This window comes from Strigops habroptila, chromosome W (assembly GCF_004027225.2).
Source record: "Strigops habroptila isolate Jane chromosome W, bStrHab1.2.pri, whole genome shotgun sequence".
NCBI lineage: Eukaryota > Metazoa > Chordata > Aves > Psittaciformes > Psittacidae > Strigops > Strigops habroptila.
The window spans coordinates 34,419,281-34,443,663 of record NC_044301.2 but is presented as its reverse complement, the minus strand read 5'-3'; the positions used below and the strand labels follow the sequence as shown (position 1 = coordinate 34,443,663).

General features: G+C 50.1%; 1 pseudogene; it reads left to right on the top strand.

Moving 5' to 3' along the window:
• Positions 1-8,356: 8,356 nt before the first annotated feature.
• Positions 8,357-24,383, top strand: part of LOC115619015 — a 92,766-nt pseudogene continuing 76,739 nt past the window's right edge.

The window sequence follows — 24,383 nt, the reverse complement described above, 5'->3', positions numbered from 1 at the left end:
CATCTTTCTTCGCTTCGCGGGTTGCTCTTTGTGCCTTTCGTTTGCTTTTGCTTACAGGGGCAACAGACATTGTCACAAACTGGCCATTTGGTTTAGCTGCAGTGTTTGCCACTGTGGTTGGAGTGGCTGCAGTGTCTGCCACTAGGATTGGAGTGGTTGCAATGTCTATTGCTGGGGTTGGTGCAGCTGTTGTGCTTGGGAGTTGAGTAACACCAACAGCTGCATTATCTGTTGCTGTCGGGGTTTGAGTAGCTACTGTGCTTGTCACTGGGGTTGGTGTAGCTGCAGTGCTTGGAGTAGCCATATTGTCTGTTGCTGTCGGGGTTTGAATAGCTACTGTGCATGTCACTGGGGTTGGTGTAGCTGTGGTGCTTGGAGTAGCTATATTGTCTGTTGCTGTCGGGGTTTGAGTAGCTACTGTGCTTGTCACTGGGGTTGGTGTGGCTGCGGTGCTTGGAGTAGCCACATTGTCTGTTGCTGTCGGAGTTTGAGTAGCTGTTGTGCTTGTCACTGGGGTTGGTGTAACTGCTGTATTTGAAGTTGGAGTAGTTGCGTTGTCTGTTGTGGTCAGGGTTTGAGTAGCTGTTGTGCTTGTCACTGGAGTTGATGTAGCTGCTGTACTTGGAGTAGCTGTGTTGACTGTTGTGGTCAGGGTCTGAGTAGCTGCTTGTGCTTGTAGTTGGCATAGCTGCGTTGTCTGTTGCTTTGCCATCAGATCCAGAGACATTTTTTTCCCTTTGAAGGTGCTGGATAGTGTTGAGCAGGGCTCTGTAGGCATAGGCCAAGCCCCAGCACGTTGCCAAGATTTGTCCCTCTCTGGTATAACCAGGACGACAGCACACCTCGTTTAAGTGTTTTACTAGTTTTTCCGGATGTTGCACTTGTTCAGTGGTGAAGTTCCAAAGCACTGGAGGGGCCCACTGGCCTAGGTACTTGCCCATACTATCCCACACACCCTGCCACTCATAACTGTCCAGCCTCAGGGAAAATCTCCTGGTGGTCCTCCTATATCGTCGTCTAACCCTAGACCAGATTCGAACCTGATACTGCTGAATTTTTGACATTAAACGAAATAGGATGTTCCTATGACAGGATGGCCGTGGGTAAAACACACTCCGTATGTTTGCCAACATGCTGATCCCCAGCACAATCAGCAGGCAGGTTTCAAGGGTACTCAAAGGCCATCTAAAACCTTCAGAACTCTCAATTGCTGTTGCAAATAGGCTGGTGGGGGAACGGGGGGTGAAAGAGAATGCTTCCTTCGTAAGTTTACCCCCCGAGGAGGAAAAAAAAGATATGCAATTGCTAAAATATTTCATTATATACCTCCCAATGTATAGTGGTGATGGCCACGCTGGAAGCACAAACCAGACCAGTTTCATGATCAATGAGTCTATTGTATTACAAGTCATTACCATGAAGTACAGTGAAACAAGAACCTTAGCCCAGGCCCCCCAGCCGATAAACGCTAAAAACAGCAAATAGTGGCTGTAAATAAGGTACAACATGCTGAAACTCTGAGATCAAGCGCAACACGTCTGAGAGCCAAATAATCACCATTGTGACGAGTAGTAACAATGAATGCTTATCACAAATATGATTAAACACACTCTGGTCAGATCTGTCGTTATCTCAACCTTTCGTGCCCCACGTTGGGCGCCAAAAAGAACTGTCGTGGTTTGAGCCCAGCCGGTAACTCAGAACCACACAGCCGCTCGCTCACTCCCCCCCCCCCCCCCCCTTCTTCCTCCCCCGCTCCCGGAGGGATGGGGAGGAGAATGGGAAGAATGTAACTCCCACGCGTTGAGATAAGAGCAGTCCCGCAACTAAGGTATAACACAAAACCACTACTGCTACCACCAATGATAATAACGATTAGTGAAATAACAAGGGGAGAGGATACAATTGCTCACCAACCCGCCGACCGATACCCAGCCCGACCCGAGCAGTGATCTGGGCCTTCCGGGTAACTCCCCCCGGTTTATATACTGGGCATGACGTGCTGTGGTATGGAATACCCCTTTGGCTAGTTTGGGTCAGGTGTCCTGTCTCTGCTTCCTCCCGGCTTCCCCTCCTCCCTGGCAAAGCATGAGACTGAGAAAGTCCTTGGTTGGAATAAACATTACTTAGCAACAACTAAAAACATCGGTGTTATCAGCGTTGTTCCCAGGCTGAAAGTAAAAAACACAGCACTGCACCAGCTACTAAGCAGGAGAAAAATGACTGCTATAGCTGAACCCAGGACAGGCCTTAACATAGGCAGTCTCCTGGGAAGTGCGGGAGCACAGGCGCTCCCCAGCCTGCTGGATCTCCTGCAGGTCGAGTTCTACACGAGGCAGCTCAGAGATACCTTCTGCCTTGGCTGCAAGTTGTTCTGCCTGCTGGAGAAGCTCTCCAAAGCCTTCAGTATCTATCTCACTCAAGATGCATGAAAACCTTCAGAAAAAGAGAAAAGATTCTTGCTCAACTATAAACAGTTTCTATACCTATGGGAAAAAACAGACCAGCAAGAGCAAGTTCTCTAGAACAGGATACTCCTCTGCCCATCCTCCCCAAGCACTAAACAACAAGGAAATACTTTCAAGTGGTCTTAGACAGATTTGCCTTGCAGGACTACATTCTCAAGGCCTATGTATGGACCTGTCAGAAGCAGGATGCAGATGCCATATGACGGTTCATATACTGCCTTGATATAAATGAGAATGAAAGCAGAGAAGTCCCTGTGAAGAATTTGGTGTTAATTTAGCTATAAACTACTTGTATACACACATATATAAGTAGTTTGGAGAGTTGGACTCAAGGATCCTTACGGATCCCTGCCATTCAAGATATTCTATGATTTTATATTTTTATATATTATAAATGGAGACACATACATGTGCACGCATAGATATATATGTATGAGGGCTGAAAACATAACTTAAACATGAGGTTAAATTAACAGCAAAACACACAAGCATATACATGTACATAGACAGCCATAACTAACCATCTACGAAAAATGTGTTAATCCATGTCATTAACAGCCACGGTCAAAAGAAATAAGTGCATGTTGTTCCAATGTAGAAGATGTGTGTCTAACTGATGCATGCAGAAAGCTTTACCAGTGTTTGCGAGAATTGCTTGCACAGACCAAATGAGAGAACAGTTAAAGAATCTATAAGCATAAGGCAACAGCTGGAAGAGATGAGGTCATGTCATGGTTTAAGCCCAGCCGGTAACTCAGAACCACGCAGCCGCTCGCGCACTCCCCCCCCTTCTTCCCCCCCCCCCCCCCACTCCTGGAGGGATGGAGAGAATTGAAAGAATGTAACTCCCACGGGTTGAGATAAGAACAGCCCAGTAACTAAGGTACAATACAAAACCAATAATAATAATGATAAGGGAAATAACAAGGGGAGAGAATACAATTGCTCACCACCTGCTGACCGATACCCAGCCCGACCCGAGCAGCGATCTGGGCCTTCCAGGTAACTCCCCACAGCTTATATAGTGGGCATGACGTGCTGTGGTATGGAATACCCCTTTGGCTACTTTGGGTCAGGTGTCCTGTCTCTGCTTCCTCCCGACTTCCCCTCCTCCCTGGCGGAGCATGAGACTGAAAAGTCCTTGATCGGAGTAAGCATTACTTAGCAACAACTAAAAACATCGGTGTGTTATCAGCACTGTTCTCAGACTAAAGTCAAAAACACAGCACTGCACCAGCTACTAAGAAGGAGAAAAATAACTGCTACAGCTGAACGCAGGACAATATCCACTCCCTTATTCCATACCATTCACGTCATGCTCAGATCCCACATTTTTCAATATACCATCACTTTTGTCTCATATATATACACACACATGAAGAGAGAGAGATATAGAATCATAGAATCATAGAATAGTTAGGGTTAGAAAGGACCTTAAGATCATCTAGTTCCAACCCCCCTGCCATGGGCAGGGATGCCTCACCCTAGACCATGTCGCCCAAGGCTCTGTCCAACCTGGCCTTGAACACCACCAGGGATGGAGCATTCACCACTTCCTTGGGCAACCCATTCCAGTGCCTCACCACCCTCACAGAGAAGAACTACTTCCTGATATCTAACCTAAACTTCCCCTGTTTAAGTTTGAACCTGTTACCCCTTGTCTTATCACTACAGTCCCTAATGAAGAGTCCCTCCCCAGCAGCCTTGTAGGCCCCCTTCAGATACCGGAAGGCTGCTATGAGGTCTCCACGCAGCCTTCTCTTCTCCAGGCTGAACAGCCCCAACTTTCTCAGCCTGTCTTCATACGGGAGGTGCTCCAGCCCCCTTACCATCCTCGTGGCCCTCCTCTGGACTTGCTCCAACAGCTCCATGTCCTTTTTATGTTGAGGACCACCAGAACCGTACACAATACTCCAAGTGAGGTCTCACAAGAGCAGAGTAGAGGGGCAGGATCACCTCTTTCGACCTGCTCTGAATCTCTTCTCCACCCAACCTGTAACTGTGCCTGGGATTGCCCTGACCCAGGTGTAGGACCTTGCACTTGGCTTGGTTGAACTTCATGAGGTTGGCATTGGCCCACCTCACAAGCGTGTCAAGGTCCCTCTGGATGACATCCCTTCCCTCCAGCGTATCAACCGAACCACACAGCTTGGTGTCATCAGCAAACTTGCTGAGGGTGCACTCGATCCCACTGTCCATGTTGCCGACAAAGATGTTGAACAAGATTGGTCCCAACACCGATTCCTGAGGAACACCACTCGTTACTGCTTTCCAACTGGACATTGAGCTGTTGACCACAACTCTTTGCGTGCGGCCATCGAGCCAATTCTTTATCCACCGAGTGGTCCATCCATCAAATTGATGTCTCTCCAATTTAGAGATAAGGATGTCGTGTGGGACAGTGTCGAACGCTTTACACAAGTCCAGGTAGATGACGTCAACTGCTTTGCCCCTATCTATCCATCGGTTCCGTAGCCCCATCATAGAAGGCCACCAAATTGATCAGACAGGATATCCCTTAGTGAAGCCATGTTGGCTGTCACCAACCACCTCGTCGTTTTTTCATGTGCCTTAGCATGCTTTCCAGGAGAATCTGCTCCAAGATTTTGCCAGGCACAGAGGTGAGACTGACTGGTCTATAGTTCCCTGGGTCTTGCTCCTTTAGTTCACCTGCAGTAGTTCAGTTCACTCCACTGTGTTTGGAGTGGCTGCAGTGTCTGTCACTGGAGCTGGAGTGGTTGCAGTGTCTTTCGCTGGGGTTGGAGTGGCTGCAGTGTCTGTTGTTGGGGTTTGAGTAGCTGCTGTGCTTGTTGCTGGAGTTGGGGGAGCTGCTGTGCTTGGGGTTTGAGTAGCTGCGCTGTCTGTTGCTTTGCCATCAGATCCAGAGACATCTTTCTCCTGCTCCTTACAGGGCTCTGTAGGCATAGGCCAATCCCCAGCACGTTGCAGCGAGTTGTCTTCTCTGGTATTGCCAGGCCGACAGCACACCTTGTCTAAGTGTTCTGCTAATTTTTCTGGATTCTGCATTTGTTCAGGAGTGAAATTCCAAAGCACTGGAGGGGCCCACTGGCTTAAGTGCTTGCCCATACAATCCCACACACCCTGCCACTCATGACTGTCCAGCCTCAGGGAAGATCTCTTGGTGGTCCTCTTAGATCGTTGTTTAACCTTAGACAAGACCCGAGCCCAACCGTGCTTAGCTTTCGAGATCAGACGAAAAAGGGCGTTCTCAGGGTGGGATGGCCATGGGTAAAGCACATGCGGTATTTGTGGCAACATGCTGATTCCCAGCAAAAGCAGCAGGCAGGTTTCAAGGGTATCCAAAAGATATCCAAAACCTTTAGAATTCTCAAATGCTGCTGTAAACAGCCTGGTGGGGGAGCGGGGGGTGTGAGGGAATATCTCCTTCATAGGTTGACCCCCCGAGGAAAGGAAAAAGAAAGATGCGTAATTGCTAAAAAATTCCATTATATACCTCCCAAAGTATAGTGGTGATGACCACTCTGAGAACGCATGCCACACCAGTTTCATGATCAACGAGTCTATTGTATTACAAGTCATTACCATGAAGTACAGCGAAACAATAACCTTAGCCCAGGCCCCCCAGCCGATAAACACTAAAACAGCAAATACTGGCTGCAAGTAAGGTGTGACACGCTGAAACTCTGAGACCAAGCGCAAGAACTCTGAGAGCAAATAAATCAACATTGTAACGAGTGACTATTAATCCGAAACAATGAATGCTTATCACAAATATGATTAGACACACTCTGGTCAGATCTGTCGTTATCTCAACCCTTCGTGCCCCACGTTGGGTGCCAAAAAGAACTGTCGTGGTTTAAGCCCAGCCAGTAACTCAGAACCACGCAGCCGCTCGCTCACTCCCCCCCATTCTTCCCCCCGCTCCCGGGGGGATGAGGATGAGTATCAAAAGAATGTAAATCCCATGGGTTGAGATAAGAACAGTCCAGTAACTAAGGTACAATACAAAACTACTGCTGCTACCACCAGCAATAATAATAATGATAAGGGAAAAAACAAGGGGAGAGAACATAAAACCAAAAGGGGAAAAGGAAAAGAAAACAATAAACACAAGTGATGCCCAATACAATTGCTCACCACCCGCCGACCGATACCCAGCCCGACCCGAGCAGCGATCTGGGCCTTCCGGGTAACTCCCCCCGGTTTCTATACTGGGCATGATGTGCTGTGGTATGGAATACCCCTTTGGCTACTTTGGGTCAGGTGTCCTGTCCCTGCTTCCTCCTGGCTTCCCGTGCCCCTCCTCACCTGCAGAGCATGAGACTGAAAAAGTCCCTGATCAGAGCAAACATTACTTAGCAACAATTAAACCATCGGTGTGTTATCAGCGTTGTTCTCAGACTGAAGCCGAAAACACAGCACTGCACCAGCTACTATAGAAGGAGAAAAATAACTGTTACAGCTGAACCTAGGACAGGTGGTTTTATGTGCCTTAAGTGATGCTTGTGACTGGGAAAAAATGAAGTATCAGGAGATGATTTATGACAGCTTGGAAAAAAACCTTGTAGTTACTGAGGAAAATAAAAGAAACCCCCAGGAGCATTTGAAGAAAGCCATTTTTTGATGCTTGTCATCCTGCGTGCAAGGGGACACCCTTAGGAAAATCTGGATTTCTGTGTCGGGACAGGCTGGGATGTAATTTGACCAAGCGCATCCCAGCGAGGACAGTTTTCCATGCAGCTGCTTGCTTGCTTGCTTGCTGGCTGGCTGGCAGGGCCATGGATCGATGGACAGGGATGCACCCTGACCTCTTAGCAATTAGGGGTAGCGACTGCCCCTGGGCTTCGAGCTGCCTTAGGCATGGGAACTGCTTTTTACATGATTTCCCATGTATTTGGAAATAGAGACTATATTAACAGGGAGATCCATTCAGCTTTGTAGGAAAATCTTGGTATTGTATCTGCTTCCCTTGCTGGGTATCCCAAAACGGGATCTGAGGGGGTTGCTGCAGCCAGATCGTGGTGCTAGGGATTTCCTCTGCAGGAATAACTCTTCAGGCAGTGGGATATGGGGAGAGCAGGGCAAAGGGGAGGAGGGAGGTGTTTCTTGCTGCTGCTTGTTAAAACAAGCCTCAAGAAAGACAAAATACATGACCACCGTTACGAGGAGGGACTTTGGAGGTTTGATGGGTGATGTTCTGGAGCAGTGACGAGGTCCAGCCACCACCTCTTACAGAAGCAGGCTGTTAGATGTGCCCTTTTGGGGTTTCTGAAATTCCCAGTTCCCAGATCCTGCCCTAACAAGTCCTGGGTCCTCGGCAGTAGCCGCTCCAAGGCTTGTGTTAATGTCCTGCCTCTGCTATTATGGACATGTTCCCATGAGGGGACCAAACGCAGTGTATCCCTATATGCCTTCAGGACGCAATTCCACTGGTGACGGAGAGAGTACCTGCTGGCTACGGGCTTGTTTGCTCGTGTATTCGGCCATAGAAGAGAAAAGTGAGGTGAATTCATTACCCTCATTTTATCTCCTGAGGTATCAGCTCTTGGAGGGGGTTTGTCAGCATGAGTTAGCAGTGACTATGAAGGGAGAGGGAGGACAGAGAGGAAAAAACCCACTTTCTTTCGGCATTTCTCTTTTTTTGGTCACTTCACCAGTGTGGCGTGTGCAGCACTAAGCACACGGAGCGAAGAGGCGGGGGGGGGCAGCCTCGAACCTGTGTCCTCCAGAGGAAGCCACCGCCCAGCGCAACGCCCCCCCTCCCCCGCAAGGCGCTGTCCGTGTCTGTCTCCGAGTGCCTCAATAAAGTTGTTGTCGCGAGGGGGCGAGCGGTGGCTGGGCCAATAGAAGCGCGTGACGCGGGGATACGTCGCGGCTCGCCCAATGGAAGCGCGGGGATGGGCGTGATGGCGGCCAATAGGGGCGTGCAGCGTGAGAACGGCTGCGTGGTGTGTGGGTTGAGAGTTTCTCTTGGGTGTGGCATAGCTGCTTCTTCCGTCGTCTCTTTCTCCTGCAGTGGGCGGTGCGGGTCTCCAGCCTCCCTCCCCTCCCCTCCCGCCGGGCTCTGAGCCCTCCGCAGCCTCCCTCCGCACGGGGCTCCCTCTGGCTCTCGGGTGGGCTCTGCAGCTTGGGGCTTCGGCGGGGCCTACCCTGAGGAGCCCACCCGAGAGCCAGAGTCTCCAGCCTCCCTCCCCTCCCCTCCCGCCGGGCTCTGAGCCCTCCGCAGCCTCCCTCCGCACGGGGCTCCCTCTGGCTCTCGGGTGGGCTCTGCAGCTTGGGGCTTCGGCGGGGCCTACCCTGAGGAGCCCACCCGAGAGCCAGAGTCTCCAGCCTCCCTCCCCTCCCCTCCCGCCGGGCTCTGAGCCCTCCGCAGCCTCCCTCCGCACGGGGCTCCCTCTGGCTCTCGGGGGGGCTCTGCAGCTTGGGGCTTCGGCGGGGCCTACCCTGAGGAGCCCACCCGAGAGCCAGAGTCTCCAGCCTCCCTCCCCACCCCTCCCGCCGGGCTCTGAGCCCTCCGCAGCCTCCCTCCGCACGGGGCTCCCTCTGGCTCTCGGGTGGGCTCTGCAGCGTGGGGCGTCGGCGGGGCCTACCCGGAGGAGCCCACCCGAGAGCCAGAGTCTCCAGCCTCCCTCCCCTCCCCTCCCGCCGGGCTCTGAGCCCTCCGCAGCCTCCCTCCGCACGGGGCTCCCTCTGGCTCTCGGGTGGGCTCTGCAGCTTGGGGCTTCGGCGGGGCCTACCCTGAGGAGCCCACCCGAGAGCCAGAGTCTCCAGCCTCCCTCCCCTCCCCTCCCGCCGGGCTCTGAGCCCTCCGCAGCCTCCCTCCGCACGGGGCTCCCTCTGGCTCTCGGGTGGGCTCCTCAGGGTAGGCCCCGCCGAAGCCCCAAGCTGCAGAGCCCACCCGAGAGCCAGAGGGAGCCCCGTGCGGAGGGAGGCTGCGGAGGGCTCAGAGCCCGGCGGGAGGGGAGGGGAGGGAGGCTGGAGACCCGCACCGCCCACTGCAGGAGAAAGAGACGACGGAAGAAGCAGCTATGCCACACCCAAGAGAAACTCTCAACCCACACACCACGCAGCCGTTCTCACGCTGCACGCCCCTATTGGCCGCCATCACGCCCATCCCCGCGCTTCCATTGGGCGAGCCGCGACGTATCCCCGCGTCACGCGCTTCTATTGGCCCAGCCACCGCTCGCCCCCTCGCGACAACAACTTTATTGAGGCACTCGGAGACAGACACGGACAGCGCCTTGCGGGGGGAGGGGGGGCGTTGCGCTGGGCGGTGGCTTCCTCTGGAGGACACAGGTTCGAGGCTGCCCCCCCCCGCCTCTTCGCTCCGTGTGCTTAGTGCTGCACACGCCACACTGGTGAAGTGACCAAAAAAAGAGAAATGCCGAAAGAAAGTGGGTTTTTTCCTCTCTGTCCTCCCTCTCCCTTCATAGTCACTGCTAACTCATGCTGACAAACCCCCTCCAAGAGCTGATACCTCAGGAGATAAAATGAGGGTAATGAATTCACCTCACTTTTCTCTTCTATGGCCGAATACACGAGCAAACAAGCCCGTAGCCAGCAGGTACTCTCTCCGTCACCAGTGGAATTGCGTCCTGAAGGCATATAGGGATACACTGCGTTTGGTCCCCTCATGGGAACATGTCCATAATAGCAGAGGCAGGACATTAACACAAGCCTTGGAGCGGCTACTGCCGAGGACCCAGGACTTGTAGGGCAGGATCTGGGAACTGGGAATTTCAGAAACCCCAAAAGGGCACATCTAACAGCCTGCTTCTGTAAGAGGTGGTGGCTGGACCTCGTCACTGCTCCAGAACATCACCCATCAAACCTCCAAAGTCCCTCCTCGTAACGGTGGTCATGTATTTTGTCTTTCTTGAGGCTTGTTTTAACAAGCAGCAGCAAGAAACACCTCCCTCCTCCCCTTTGCCCTGCTCTCCCCATATCCCACTGCCTGAAGAGTTATTCCTGCAGAGGAAATCCCTAGCACCACGATCTGGCTGCAGCAACCCCCTCAGATCCCGTTTTGGGATACCCAGCAAGGGAAGCAGATACAATACCAAGATTTTCCTACAAAGCTGAATGGATCTCCCTGTTAATATAGTCTCTATTTCCAAATACATGGGAAATCATGTAAAAAGCAGTTCCCATGCCTAAGGCAGCTCGAAGCCCAGGGGCAGTCGCTACCCCTAATTGCTAAGAGGTCAGGGTGCATCCCTGTCCATCGATCCATGGCCCTGCCAGCCAGCCAGCAAGCAAGCAAGCAAGCAGCTGCATGGAAAACTGTCCTCGCTGGGATGCGCTTGGTCAAATTACATCCCAGCCTGTCCCGACACAGAAATCCAGATTTTCCTAAGGGTGTCCCCTTGCACGCAGGATGACAAGCATCAAAAAATGGCTTTCTTCAAATGCTCCTGGGGGTTTCTTTTATTTTCCTCAGTAACTACAAGGTTTTTTTCCAAGCTGTCATAAATCATCTCCTGATACTTCATTTTTTCCCAGTCACAAGCATCACTTAAGGCACATAAAACCACCTGTCCTAGGTTCAGCTGTAACAGTTATTTTTCTCCTTCTATAGTAGCTGGTGCAGTGCTGTGTTTTCGGCTTCAGTCTGAGAACAACGCTGATAACACACCGATGGTTTAATTGTTGCTAAGTAATGTTTGCTCTGATCAGGGACTTTTTCAGTCTCATGCTCTGCAGGTGAGGAGGGGCACGGGAAGCCAGGAGGAAGCAGGGACAGGACACCTGACCCAAAGTAGCCAAAGGGGTATTCCATACCACAGCACATCATGCCCAGTATAGAAACCGGGGGGAGTTACCCGGAAGGCCCAGATCGCTGCTCGGGTCGGGCTGGGTATCGGTCGGCGGGTGGTGAGCAATTGTATTGGGCATCACTTGTGTTTATTGTTTTCTTTTCCTTTTCCCCTTTTGGTTTTATGTTCTCTCCCCTTGTTTTTTCCCTTATCATTATTATTATTGCTGGTGGTAGCAGCAGTAGTTTTGTATTGTACCTTAGTTACTGGACTGTTCTTATCTCAACCCATGGGATTTACATTCTTTTGATACTCATCCTCATCCCCCCGGGAGCGGGGGGAAGAATGGGGGGGAGTGAGCGAGCGGCTGCGTGGTTCTGAGTTACTGGCTGGGCTTAAACCACGACAGTTCTTTTTGGCACCCAACGTGGGGCACGAAGGGTTGAGATAACGACAGATCTGACCAGAGTGTGTCTAATCATATTTGTGATAAGCATTCATTGTTTCGGATTAATAGTCACTCGTTACAATGTTGATTTATTTGCTCTCAGAGTTCTTGCGCTTGGTCTCAGAGTTTCAGCGTGTCACACCTTACTTGCAGCCAGTATTTGCTGTTTTAGTGTTTATCGGCTGGGGGGCCTGGGCTAAGGTTATTGTTTCGCTGTACTTCATGGTAATGACTTGTAATACAATAGACTCGTTGATCATGAAACTGGTGTGGCATGCGTTCTCAGAGTGGTCATCACCACTATACTTTGGGAGGTATATAATGGAATTTTTTAGCAATTACGCATCTTTCTTTTTCCTTTCCTCGGGGGGTCAACCTATGAAGGAGATATTCCCTCACACCCCCCGCTCCCCCACCAGGCTGTTTACAGCAGCATTTGAGAATTCTAAAGGTTTTGGATATCTTTTGGATACCCTTGAAACCTGCCTGCTGCTTTTGCTGGGAATCAGCATGTTGCCACAAATACCGCATGTGCTTTACCCATGGCCATCCCACCCTGAGAACGCCCTTTTTCGTCTGATCTCGAAAGCTAAGCACGGTTGGGCTCGGGTCTTGTCTAAGGTTAAACAACGATCTAAGAGGACCACCAAGAGATCTTCCCTGAGGCTGGACAGTCATGAGTGGCAGGGTGTGTGGGATTGTATGGGCAAGCACTTAAGCCAGTGGGCCCCTCCAGTGCTTTGGAATTTCACTCCTGAACAAATGCAGAATCCAGAAAAATTAGCAGAACACTTAGACAAGGTGTGCTGTCGGCCTGGCAATACCAGAGAAGACAACTCGCTGCAACGTGCTGGGGATTGGCCTATGCCTACAGAGCCCTGTAAGGAGCAGGAGAAAGATGTCTCTGGATCTGATGGCAAAGCAACAGACAGCGCAGCTACTCAAACCCCAAGCACAGCAGCTCCCCCAACTCCAGCAACAAGCACAGCAGCTACTCAAACCCCAACAACAGACACTGCAGCCACTCCAACCCCAGCGAAAGACACTGCAACCACTCCAGCTCCAGTGACAGACACTGCAGCCACTCCAAACACAGTGGAGTGAACTGAACTACTGCAGGTGAACTAAAGGAGCAAGACCCAGGGAACTATAGACCAGTCAGTCTCACCTCTGTGCCTGGCAAAATCTTGGAGCAGATTCTCCTGGAAAGCATGCTAAGGCACATGAAAAACGACGAGGTGGTTGGTGACAGCCAACATGGCTTCACTAAGGGGATATCCTGTCTGATCAATTTGGTGGCCTTCTATGATGGGGCTACGGAACCGATGGATAGATAGGGGCAAAGCAGTTGACGTCATCTACCTGGACTTGTGTAAAGCGTTCGACACTGTCCCACACGACATCCTTATCTCTAAATTGGAGAGACATCAATTTGATGGATGGACCACTCGGTGGATAAAGAATTGGCTCGATGGCCGCACGCAAAGAGTTGTGGTCAACAGCTCAATGTCCAGTTGGAAAGCAGTAACGAGTGGTGTTCCTCAGGAATCGGTGTTGGGACCAATCTTGTTCAACATCTTTGTCGGCAACATGGACAGTGGGATCGAGTGCACCCTCAGCAAGTTTGCTGATGACACCAAGCTGTGTGGTTCGGTTGATACGCTGGAGGGAAGGGATGTCATCCAGAGGGACCTTGACACGCTTGTGAGGTGGGCCAATGCCAACCTCATGAAGTTCAACCAAGCCAAGTGCAAGGTCCTACACCTGGGTCAGGGCAATCCCAGGCACAGTTACAGGTTGGGTGGAGAAGAGATTCAGAGCAGGTCGAAAGAGGTGATCCTGCCCCTCTACTCTGCTCTTGTGAGACCTCACTTGGAGTATTGTGTACGGTTCTGGTGGTCCTCAACATAAAAAGGACATGGAGCTGTTGGAGCAAGTCCAGAGGAGGGCCACGAGGATGGTAAGGGGGCTGGAGCACCTCCCGTATGAAGACAGGCTGAGAAAGTTGGGGCTGTTCAGCCTGGAGAAGAGAAGGCTGCGTGGAGACCTCATAGCAGCCTTCCGGTATCTGAAGGGGGCCTACAAGGCTGCTGGGGAGGGACTCTTCATTAGGGACTGTAGTGATAAGACAAGGGGTAACAGGTTCAAACTTAAACAGGGGAAGTTTAGGTTAGATATCAGGAAGTAGTTCTTCTCTGTGAGGGTGGTGAGGCACTGGAATGGGTTGCCCAAGGAAGTGGTGAATGCTCCATCCCTGGTGGTGTTCAAGGCCAGGTTGGACAGAGCCTTGGGCGACATGGTCTAGGGTGAGGCATCCCTGCCCATGGCAGGGGGGTTGGAACTAGATGATCTTAAGGTCCTTTCTAACCCTAACTATTCTATGATTCTATGATTCTATATCTCTCTCTCTTCATGTGTGTGTATATATATGAGACAAAAGTGATGGTATATTGAAAAATGTGGGATCTGAGCATGACGTGAATGGTATGGAATAAGGGAGTGGATATTGTCCTGCGTTCAGCTGTAGCAGTTATTTTTCTCCTTCTTAGTAGCTGGTGCAGTGCTGTGTTTTTGACTTTAGTCTGAGAACAGTGCTGATAACACACCGATGTTTTTAGTTGTTGCTAAGTAATGCTTACTCCGATCAAGGACTTTTCAGTCTCATGCTCCGCCAGGGAGGAGGGGAAGTCGGGAGGAAGCAGAGACAGGACACCTGACCCAAAGTAGCCAAAGGGGTATTCCATACCACAGCACGTCATGCCCACTATATAAGCTGTGGGGAGTTACCTGGAAGGCCCAGATCGCTGCTCGGGTCGGGCTGGGTATCGGTCAGCAGGTGGTGAGCAATTGTATTCTCTCCCCTTGTTATTTCCCTTATCATTATTATTATTGGTTTTGTATTGTACCTTAGTTACTGGGCTGTTCTTATCTCAACCCGTGGGAGTTACATTCTTTCAATTCTCTCCATCCCTCCAGGAGTGGGGGGGGGGGGGGGAAGAAGGGGGGGGGAGTGCGCGAGCGGCTGCGTGGTTCTGAGTTACCGGCTGGGCTTAAACCATGACATGACCTCATCTCTTCCAGCTGTTGCCTTATGCTTTATAGATTCTTTAACTGTTCTCTCATTTGGTCTGTGCAAGCAATTCTCGCAAACACTGGTAAAGCTTTCTGCATGCATCAGTTAGACACACATCTTCTACATTGGAACAACATGCACTTATTTCTTTTGACCGTGGCTGTTAATGACATGGATTAACACATTTTTCGTAGATGGTTAGTTATGGCTGTCTATGTACATGTATATGCTTGTGTGTTTTGCTGTTAATTTAACCTCATGTTTAAGTTATGTTTTCAGCCCTCATACATATATATCTATGCGTGCACATGTATGTGTCTCCATTTATAATATATAAAAATATAAAATCATAGAATATCTTGAATGGCAGGGATCCGTAAGGATCCTTGAGTCCAACTCTCCAAACTACTTATATATGTGTGTATACAAGTAGTTTATAGCTAAATTAACACCAAATTCTTCACAGGGACTTCTCTGCTTTCATTCTCATTTATATCAAGGCAGTATATGAACCGTCATATGGCATCTGCATCCCGCTTCTGACAGGTCCATACATAGGCCTTGAGAATGTAGTCCTGCAAGGCAAATCTGTCTAAGACCACTTGAAAGTATTTCCTTGTTGTTTAGTGCTTGGGGAGGATGGGCAGAGGAGTATCCTGTTCTAGAAGACTTGCTCTTGCTGGTCTGTTTTTTCCCATAGGTATAGAAACTGTTTATAGTTGAGCAAGAATCTTTTCTCTTTTTCTGAAGGTTTTCATGCATCTTGAGTGAGATAGATACTGAAGGCTTTGGAGAGCTTCTCCAGCAGGCAGAACAACTTGCAGCCAAGGCAGAAGGTATCTCTGAGCTGCCTCGTGTAGAACTCGACCTGCAGGAGATCCAGCAGGCTGGGGAGCGCCTGTGCTCCCGCACTTCCCAGGAGACTGCCTATGTTAAGGCCTGTCCTGGGTTCAGCTATAGCAGTCATTTTTCTCCTGCTTAGTAGCTGGTGCAGTGCTGTGTTTTTTAACTTTCAGCCTGGGAACAACGCTGATAACACCGATGTTTTTAGTTGTTGCTAAGTAATGTTTATTCCAACCAAGGACTTTCTCAGTCTCATGCTTTGCCAGGGAGGAGGGGAAGCCGGGAGGAAGCAGAGACAGGACACCTGACCCAAACTAGCCAAAGGGGTATTCCATACCACAGCACGTCATGCCCAGTATATAAACCGGGGGGAGTTACCCGGAAGGCCCAGATCACTGCTCGGGTCGGGCTGGGTATCGGTCGGCGGGTGGTGAGCAATTGTATCCTCTCCCCTTGTTATTTCACTAATCGTTATTATCATTGGTGGTAGCAGTAGTGGTTTTGTGTTATACCTTAGTTGCGGGACTGCTCTTATCTCAACCCGTGGGAGTTACATTCTTCCCGTTCTCCTCCCCATCCCTCCGGGAGCGGGGGGAGGAAGAAGGGGGGGGGGGGGGGGGTGAGCGAGCGGCTGTGTGGTTCTGAGTTACCGGCTGGGCTCAAACCACGACAGTTCTTTTTGGCGCCCAACGTGGGGCACGAAAGGTTGAGATAACGACAGATCTGACCAGAGTGTGTTTAATCATATTTGTGATAAGCATTCATTGTTACTACTCGTCACAATGGTGATTATTTGGCTCTCAGACGTGTTGCGCTTGATCTCAGAGTTTCAGCATGTTGTACCTTATTTACAGCCACTATTTGCTGTTTTAGCGTTTATCGGCTGGGGGGCCTGGGCTAAGGTTCTTGTTTCACTGTACTTCATGGTAATGACTTGTAATACAATAGACTCATTGATCATGAAACTGGTCTGGTTTGTGCTTCCAGCGTGGCCATCACCACTATACATTGGGAGGTATATAATGAAATATTTTAGCAATTGCATATCTTTTTTTTCCTCCTCGGGGGGTAAACTTACGAAGGAAGCATTCTCTTTCACCCCCCGTTCCCCCACCAGCCTATTTGCAACAGCAATTGAGAGTTCTGAAGGTTTTAGATGGCCTTTGAGTACCCTTGAAACCTGCCTGCTGATTGTGCTGGGGATCAGCATGTTGGCAAACATACGGAGTGTGTTTTACCCACGGCCATCCTGTCATAGGAACATCCTATTTCGTTTAATGTCAAAAATTCAGCAGTATCAGGTTCGAATCTGGTCTAGGGTTAGACGACGATATAGGAGGACCACCAGGAGATTTTCCCTGAGGCTGGACAGTTATGAGTGGCAGGGTGTGTGGGATAGTATGGGCAAGTACCTAGGCCAGTGGGCCCCTCCAGTGCTTTGGAACTTCACCACTGAACAAGTGCAACATCCGGAAAAACTAGTAAAACACTTAAACGAGGTGTGCTGTCGTCCTGGTTATACCAGAGAGGGACAAATCTTGGCAACGTGCTGGGGCTTGGCCTATGCCTACAGAGCCCTGCTCAACACTATCCAGCACCTTCAAAGGGAAAAAAATGTCTCTGGATCTGATGGCAAAGCAACAGACAACGCAGCTATGCCAACTACAAGCACAGCAGCTACTCAGACCCTGACCACAACAGTCAACACAGCTACTCCAAGTACAGCAGCTACATCAACTCCAGTGACAAGCACAACAGCTACTCAAACCCTGACCACAACAGACAACGCAACTACTCCAACTTCAAATACAGCAGTTACACCAACCCCAGTGACAAGCACAACAGCTACTCAAACTCCGACAGCAACAGACAATGTGGCTACTCCAAGCACCGCAGCCACACCAACCCCAGTGACAAGCACAGTAGCTACTCAAACCCCGACAGCAACAGACAATATAGCTACTCCAAGCACCACAGCTACACCAACCCCAGTGACATGCACAGTAGCTATTCAAACCCCGACAGCAACAGACAATATGGCTACTCCAAGCACTGCAGCTACACCAACCCCAGTGACAAGCACAGTAGCTACTCAAACCCCGACAGCAACAGATAATGCAGCTGTTGGTGTTACTCAACTCCCAAGCACAACAGCTGCACCAACCCCAGCAATAGACATTGCAACCACTCCAATCCTAGTGGCAGACACTGCAGCCACTCCAACCACAGTGGCAAACACTGCAGCTAAACCAAATGGCCAGTTTGTGACAATGTCTGTTGCCCCTGTAAGCAAAAGCAAACGAAAGGCACAAAGAGCAACCCGCGAAGCGAAGAAAGATGAAGACCCAGTGCCATTACTATATGCAACAGCACCTGAACAAGAGTTACTACTACGTGGGTCAGAGGAAGAGGAAGAAGAAGAAGAGGTCACTTCTCGACCCCGGACCTCAACCGAACTACGGAATATGCGAAAAGATTTCACCCGTCTTCCAGGGGAGCACATTGTCACCTGGTTGCTCCGGTGCTGGGACAATGGGGCCGACGGTCATGAACTAGAAGGTAGGGAAGCCAAGCAGCTGGGATCACTTGCTAAGGAAGGAGGAATTGACAAAGCGATTGCAAGAGAGAAGCGAGCCCTCAGTCTTTGGAGGCGGCTCCTGGCAGCTGTGAAGGAAAGGTTTCCCTACAAAGACGATATCACGAATCGCTCAGCCAACTGGACCACGATGGAGAAAGGCATCCAGTCCCTGAGGGAATCAGCCATTATAGAGATGATCTATCGTAGGCCGGATTCCAGGAACACATCCGTAGACCCAGATGAAGTCGAATGTACACGACCCATGTGGCGGAAACTTACACGGAGTGCGCCATCATCATATGCCCACACAATGGCATCAATGACCTGGAATGACGGAGTATCACCAACAGTGGATTTCCTGATTCGTCAACTCCGAGAGTTCGAAGACAATCTCACCCCTTCCATCATTTCAGCTGTGGAAAAACTGTCCCAGGAGTTCAAACAATTGAGAGACGATTTATCCGATCTATCCAGCTCTCCACGCGTACCAACCCATGTCTCAGCTATCAACAGAAGGCACCCTACTGCTCGAGAAAGAAAATATACGAGGTACACGCCACGGGCCACCCTATGGTTTTACCTGCGGGATCATGGAGAAGACATGAGAAAGTGGGATGGAAAACCTACTTCAGCTCTGGAGCAACGGGTGCGTGAACTGAAGAGGAGAACAATGGTCAAGGATGATCCTCCCAGGAAAGCTGCTGCTCCAGTCTCTGGCGAGCAGTTTCCCAGATGGAGCGAAAGAGCTGATTTTACTCCAGCTCCTGTGATAAGGAATACTAATCCCTTTCTACAAGACAGAAGTGGAGAATTTTGTGATCACTATTAGAGGGGCCCTGCCTCCAGCCAGGTGGAGGAGAGGGATAATCGGGTTTACTGGACTGTGTGGATCAGATGGCCTGGCACATCAGTCCCACAGAAGTATAAGGCTCTAGTAGATACCGGTGCACAGTGTACTCTGATGCCATCAAGGTATCAAGGGGTGAAACCCATTTCTATTTCTGGAGTGACAGGAGGATCCCAAGCGTTAACTATGCTGGAAGCTGAAATCAGCCTGACTGGGAGGAAGTGGCAAAAGCACCCCATTGTAACTGGTCCAGGGGCTCCATGCATCCTTGGCATAGACTATCTCAGGAGAGGGTATTTCAAAGACCCAAAAGGGTATAGATGGGCTTTTGGTATCGCTGCCTTGGAGACAGAGGAAATTAAGCAGCTGTCCACCTTACCCGGTCTCTCAGAGGATCCTTCTGTTGTGGGGTTGCTGAAGGTCGAAGAACAACAAGTGCCAATTGCGACCACAACAGTGCACCGGCGGCAATATCGCACCAACCGAGACTCCTTGATTCCCATCCATAAGCTGATCCGCAGACTGGAGAGCCAAGGAGTGATCAGCAGGACCCGCTCACCCTTTAATAGCCCCATATGGCCAGTGCAAAAGTCTAATGGAGAGTGGAGATTAACAGTAGACTATCGTGGCCTGAACGAAGTCACACCACCATTGAGTGCTGCCGTACCGGACATGTTAGAACTTCAGTATGAACTGGAGTCAAAGGCAGCCAAGTGGTATGCCACAATTGACATTGCCAATGCATTTTTCTCAATCCCTTTGGCAGCAGAATGCAGGCCACAGTTTGCTTTCACTTGGAGGGGCGTCCAGTACACTTGGAACCGACTGCCCCAGGGGTGGAAACACAGCCCTACCATCTGCCATGGATTGATCCAGACTGCACTGGAACAGGGGCAAGCTCCAGAACACCTGCAATACATTGATGACATCATCGTGTGGGGTGATACAGCGGAAGAAGTTTTTGAGAAAGGCAGGAAAATAATCCAAATCCTGCTGAAGGCCGGTTTTGCCATAAAACGGAATAAGGTCAAGGGACCTGCACAGGAGATTCAATTTTTGGGAATAAAATGGCAAGATGGACGCCGCCAGATCCCCACAGACGTGATCAACAAGATAACAGCAATGTCTCCACCAACTAACAAGAAAGAAAATACAAGCTTTCTTAGGTGTTGTGGGGTTCTGGAGAATGCACATCCCAAATTACAGTCTGATTGTAAGCCCTCTCTACCACGTGACCCGGAAGAAGAATGATTTCAAATGGGGCCCTGAGCAACAACAAGCCTTTGAACAAATTAAACGAGAAATAGTTCATGCAGTAGCCCTTGGACCAGTCCGGGCCGGGCCAGATGTGAAAAACGTGCTCTATACCGCAGCTGGGGAGAATGGTCCTACCTGGAGCCTCTGGCAGAAAGCTCCAGGGGAGACTCGAGGTCGACCCCTTGGCTTTTGGAGTCGGGGATATAAAGGATCCGAGGCCAGCTACACTCCCACTGAAAAAGAGATACTGGCAGCCTATGAAGGGGTTCGAGCTGCCTCAGAAGTGATTGGAACTGAAGCGCAGCTCCTCCTGGCACCCCGGTTGCCTGTGCTGGGCTGGATGTTCAAAGGCAGGGTCTCCTCTACACATCATGCAACTGATGCTACATGGAGTAAGTGGGCCGCACTAATTACACAACGAGCTCGAATAGGAAATCCCAGTCGTCCAGGAATTCTAGAAGTCATCATGGACTGGCCAGAGGGCAAAGATTTTGGGATGTCACCAGAAGAGGAGGTGACGCGTGCTGAAGAGGCCCCACCATATAATGAACTGTCAGAGAGTGAAAAGCAATATGCCTTGTTTACTGATGGGTCCTGCTGTATTGTGGGAAAGCATCGGAGATGGAAGGCAGCTGTGTGGAGTCCCCTGAGACAAGTTGCAGAAACTGCTGAAGGAGAGGGTGAATTGAGTCAGTTTGCAGAGGTGAAAGCCATCCAGCTGGCCTTGGACATTGCTGAACGAGAAAAATGGCCAGTACTTTATCTCTATACTGACTCATGGATGGTGGCAAATGCCCTGTGGGGGTGGTTGCAGCAATGGAAGCAGAGCAACTGGCAACGCAGAAGTAAACCCATCTGGGCTGCTGCATTGTGGCAAGATATCGCTGCTCGGGTGCAGAACCTGGTGGTGAAGGTACGCCACGTAGATGCTCATGTACCCAAGAGTCGGGCCACTGAGGAACACCAGAATAACCAGCAAGTGGATAAAGCTGCTAAGATTAAAGTGGCTCAGATGGACTTGGATTGGCAACATAAGGGTGAATTATTTTTAGCCCGGTGGGCCCATGACACCTCAGGCCATCAAGGCAGAGATGCAACATATAGATGGGCTCGTGATCGAGGGGTGGACTTAACGATGGACACTATTGCCCAGGTTATTCACGAATGTGAAACATGTGCTGCAATTAAGCAATCCAAGGGGTTAAAGCCTCTCTGGTATGGAGGACGATGGCTGAAGTACAAATATGGGGAGGCCTGGCAGATTGACTATATCACACTCCCACCAACCCGCCAGGGCAAGCGCTATGTGCTTACCATGGTGGAAGCAACCACCGGCTGGCTGGAAACATACGCTGTGTCCCATGCCACTGCCCGGAACACTATCCTGGGCCTTGAGAAACAAGTCTTGTGGCGACACGGCACCCCAGAGAGAACTGAGTCAGACAATGGGACTCATTTCCGGAACAACCTCATAGACACTTGGGCCAAAGAGCATGGCATTGAGTGGGTATACCACATCCCCTACCATGCACCAGCCTCTGGGAAAATCGAACGGTACAATGGGCTGTTAAAAACTACCCTGAGAGCAATGGGTGGTGGGACTTTCAAACACTGGGATACACATTTACCAAAAGCCACCTGGTTGGTCAACAGTAGGGGATCTGCCAACAGGGCTGGCCCAGCCCAATCAGAACTTTTACGTACTGTAGAGGGGGATAAAGTTCCTGTGGTGCACATAAAGAATTTGTTGGGGAAGACAGTCTGGGTTATTCCTGCTTCAGGTAAAGGCAAACCCACTCGTGGGGTTGCTTTTGCTCAGGGACCTGGATATACTTGGTGGGTAATGCGGGAAGATGGGGAAGTCCGATGTGTACCTCAAGGGGATTTGATTTTGGGGGAAAACAGCCAATGAACTCAATTGTACGCTGTTGCCTGCTCTATAACACTTTTATAGCCCACCAGCTAGATATCTTCAGGTCACCAGCCATTGACCCTGACTTCCCTCCGATCATCACCTCAACAAAGAATGAATTTTGAGGAAACCAGACGAGCCCAGCAGTGACCAGGCGAGTTTGGCGGTATCATCAGCAGGCAACAACCCAACACTATGTACCGTCCCTCCTGCCCTGAAAGACTATTACAAGAGATGGAGCCTGACATCATGGACTGGATGAGTTCAGCAATTTTACAGGGATTGGTCCATGGACTAGGGAACGATATCTTTCTCTGTGTGTGGGTGTGGGTGTATATATATGTGTATATATGGGACAGGGGTGATGGTGTGCTGAGAGATGTGGGATCTGAGCATGACGTGAATGGTATGGAATAAGGGGTGGATACTGTCCTGGGTTCAGCTATAGCAGTCATTTTTCTCCTGCTTAGTAGCTGGTGCAGTGCTGTGTTTTTTAACTTTCAGCCTGGGAACAACGCTGATAACACCGATGTTTTTAGTTGTTGCTAAGTAATGTTTATTCCAACCAAGGACTTTCTCAGTCTCATGCTTTGCCAGGGAGGAGGGGAAGCCGGGAGGAAGCAGAGACAGGACACCTGACCCAAACTAGCCAAAGGGGTATTCCATACCACAGCACGTCATGCCCAGTATATAAACCGGGGGGAGTTACCCGGAAGGCCCAGATCACTGCTCGGGTCGGGCTGGGTATCGGTCGGCGGGTGGTGAGCAATTGTATCCTCTCCCCTTGTTATTTCACTAATCGTTATTATCATTGGTGGTAGCAGTAGTGGTTTTGTGTTATTCCTTAGTTGCGGGACTGCTCTTATCTCAACCCGTGGGAGTTACATTCTTCCCGTTCTCCTCCCCATCCCTCCGGGAGCGGGGGGAGGAAGAAGGGGGGGGGGGGGGGGTGTGCGAGCGGCTGTGTGGTTCTGAGTTACCGGCTGGGCTCAAACCACGACAAGGCCTAAGTATGGAGCACCGGCATGGGAAACTCTGCAGAGGGCAGAAGCTGTTTATGGGTTTGTTTTCTAACGCGGGCAGGAGGACATGCCCGGGAGAAACAGAATGACTGCAGAGCTGGTTCCCCCCCACCACCACCTTTCTCCTGCTTTCAAAACCCACTATAGTAATTGGAGGATGTATCTGAGGAGCTATTGTTCTGAATTCAGGGCACTAAAGCCAGAAAGTGCAGTACCTTGTTCTGGCTGCTGCTGAAGACATTTACCAACATGCTATAGAATTTTTCTCTCTGGAAGGACTTGGCAGTTGTGCAGTACTGCGGTGGAACAGCAGAAAGAGTTCAGCAGGGCTGAGATGGCTAGAGATACATGTAGGGCTGTTCAAAGTTTGGGGGTTTTGTGCTGTTTTCGTAACACAGCTGGGAGCACTGTCTGTACATGGCTAGCTGCTGACCTAAATATTGGCAATGAATTTGGGTTTAGAGTTCTGTCTGTTCAATATTAATTTCATACCTGTACAATTTCTTCCTTATAGGTCTGTGCTTCTTGGGTCTAGAGGGCTCGATATATCTCACATTTCTCAGTGTCTAGAGAGTCTAAGTGCAGCCACTGCATTTGAGCCTCCTGAACCTGCGAAGGACACTGACATATCCAGGTAGGGGCATTTCTGAGTTACACTGTTGTTTTTGTGTTGTGGTTCAAAGCTCTTTGAAGACACTTGTGGAAATAGTCTTGCTCTGTGTTTAATTCACTGGCTAGAGGGAGTACAGGAGATATGTTCTGCTTTTGATGATGGAAGATGTTTGTTAGCAATCAGAAACAGCATTTAAGTACCAGATTTGCAGACGTACTGTAAGTTCCAATCTCTTGCTGAAGTCAAGAGGAACTAGGTACGTACTGTCTGACTTTGTGGACCTGTCTGGCTTTGCAAACCTGAACTGCACAGGGATACCTCCCCCTTATAGTTTTGAGACCTTTTTATATGTCTGATTGGAAGAACACACGTAGAACCACTTGTCAATTTGGAGGTGTTGGAATGGGGGCACTTAAGTCAAAATACAAGAGATGAGTGTAGCTTTTTCTTTCACTCTATCTATCTCAGATGTCACAACCTTGTCTTGGTGGTAGACTGACTTTGCCATGTTTCTTTTGCTTTGCAACTTTGCATATGCTTTACCAGTGTGATTTAATCTTGTAAATTTTCATGTTGCTCATCTC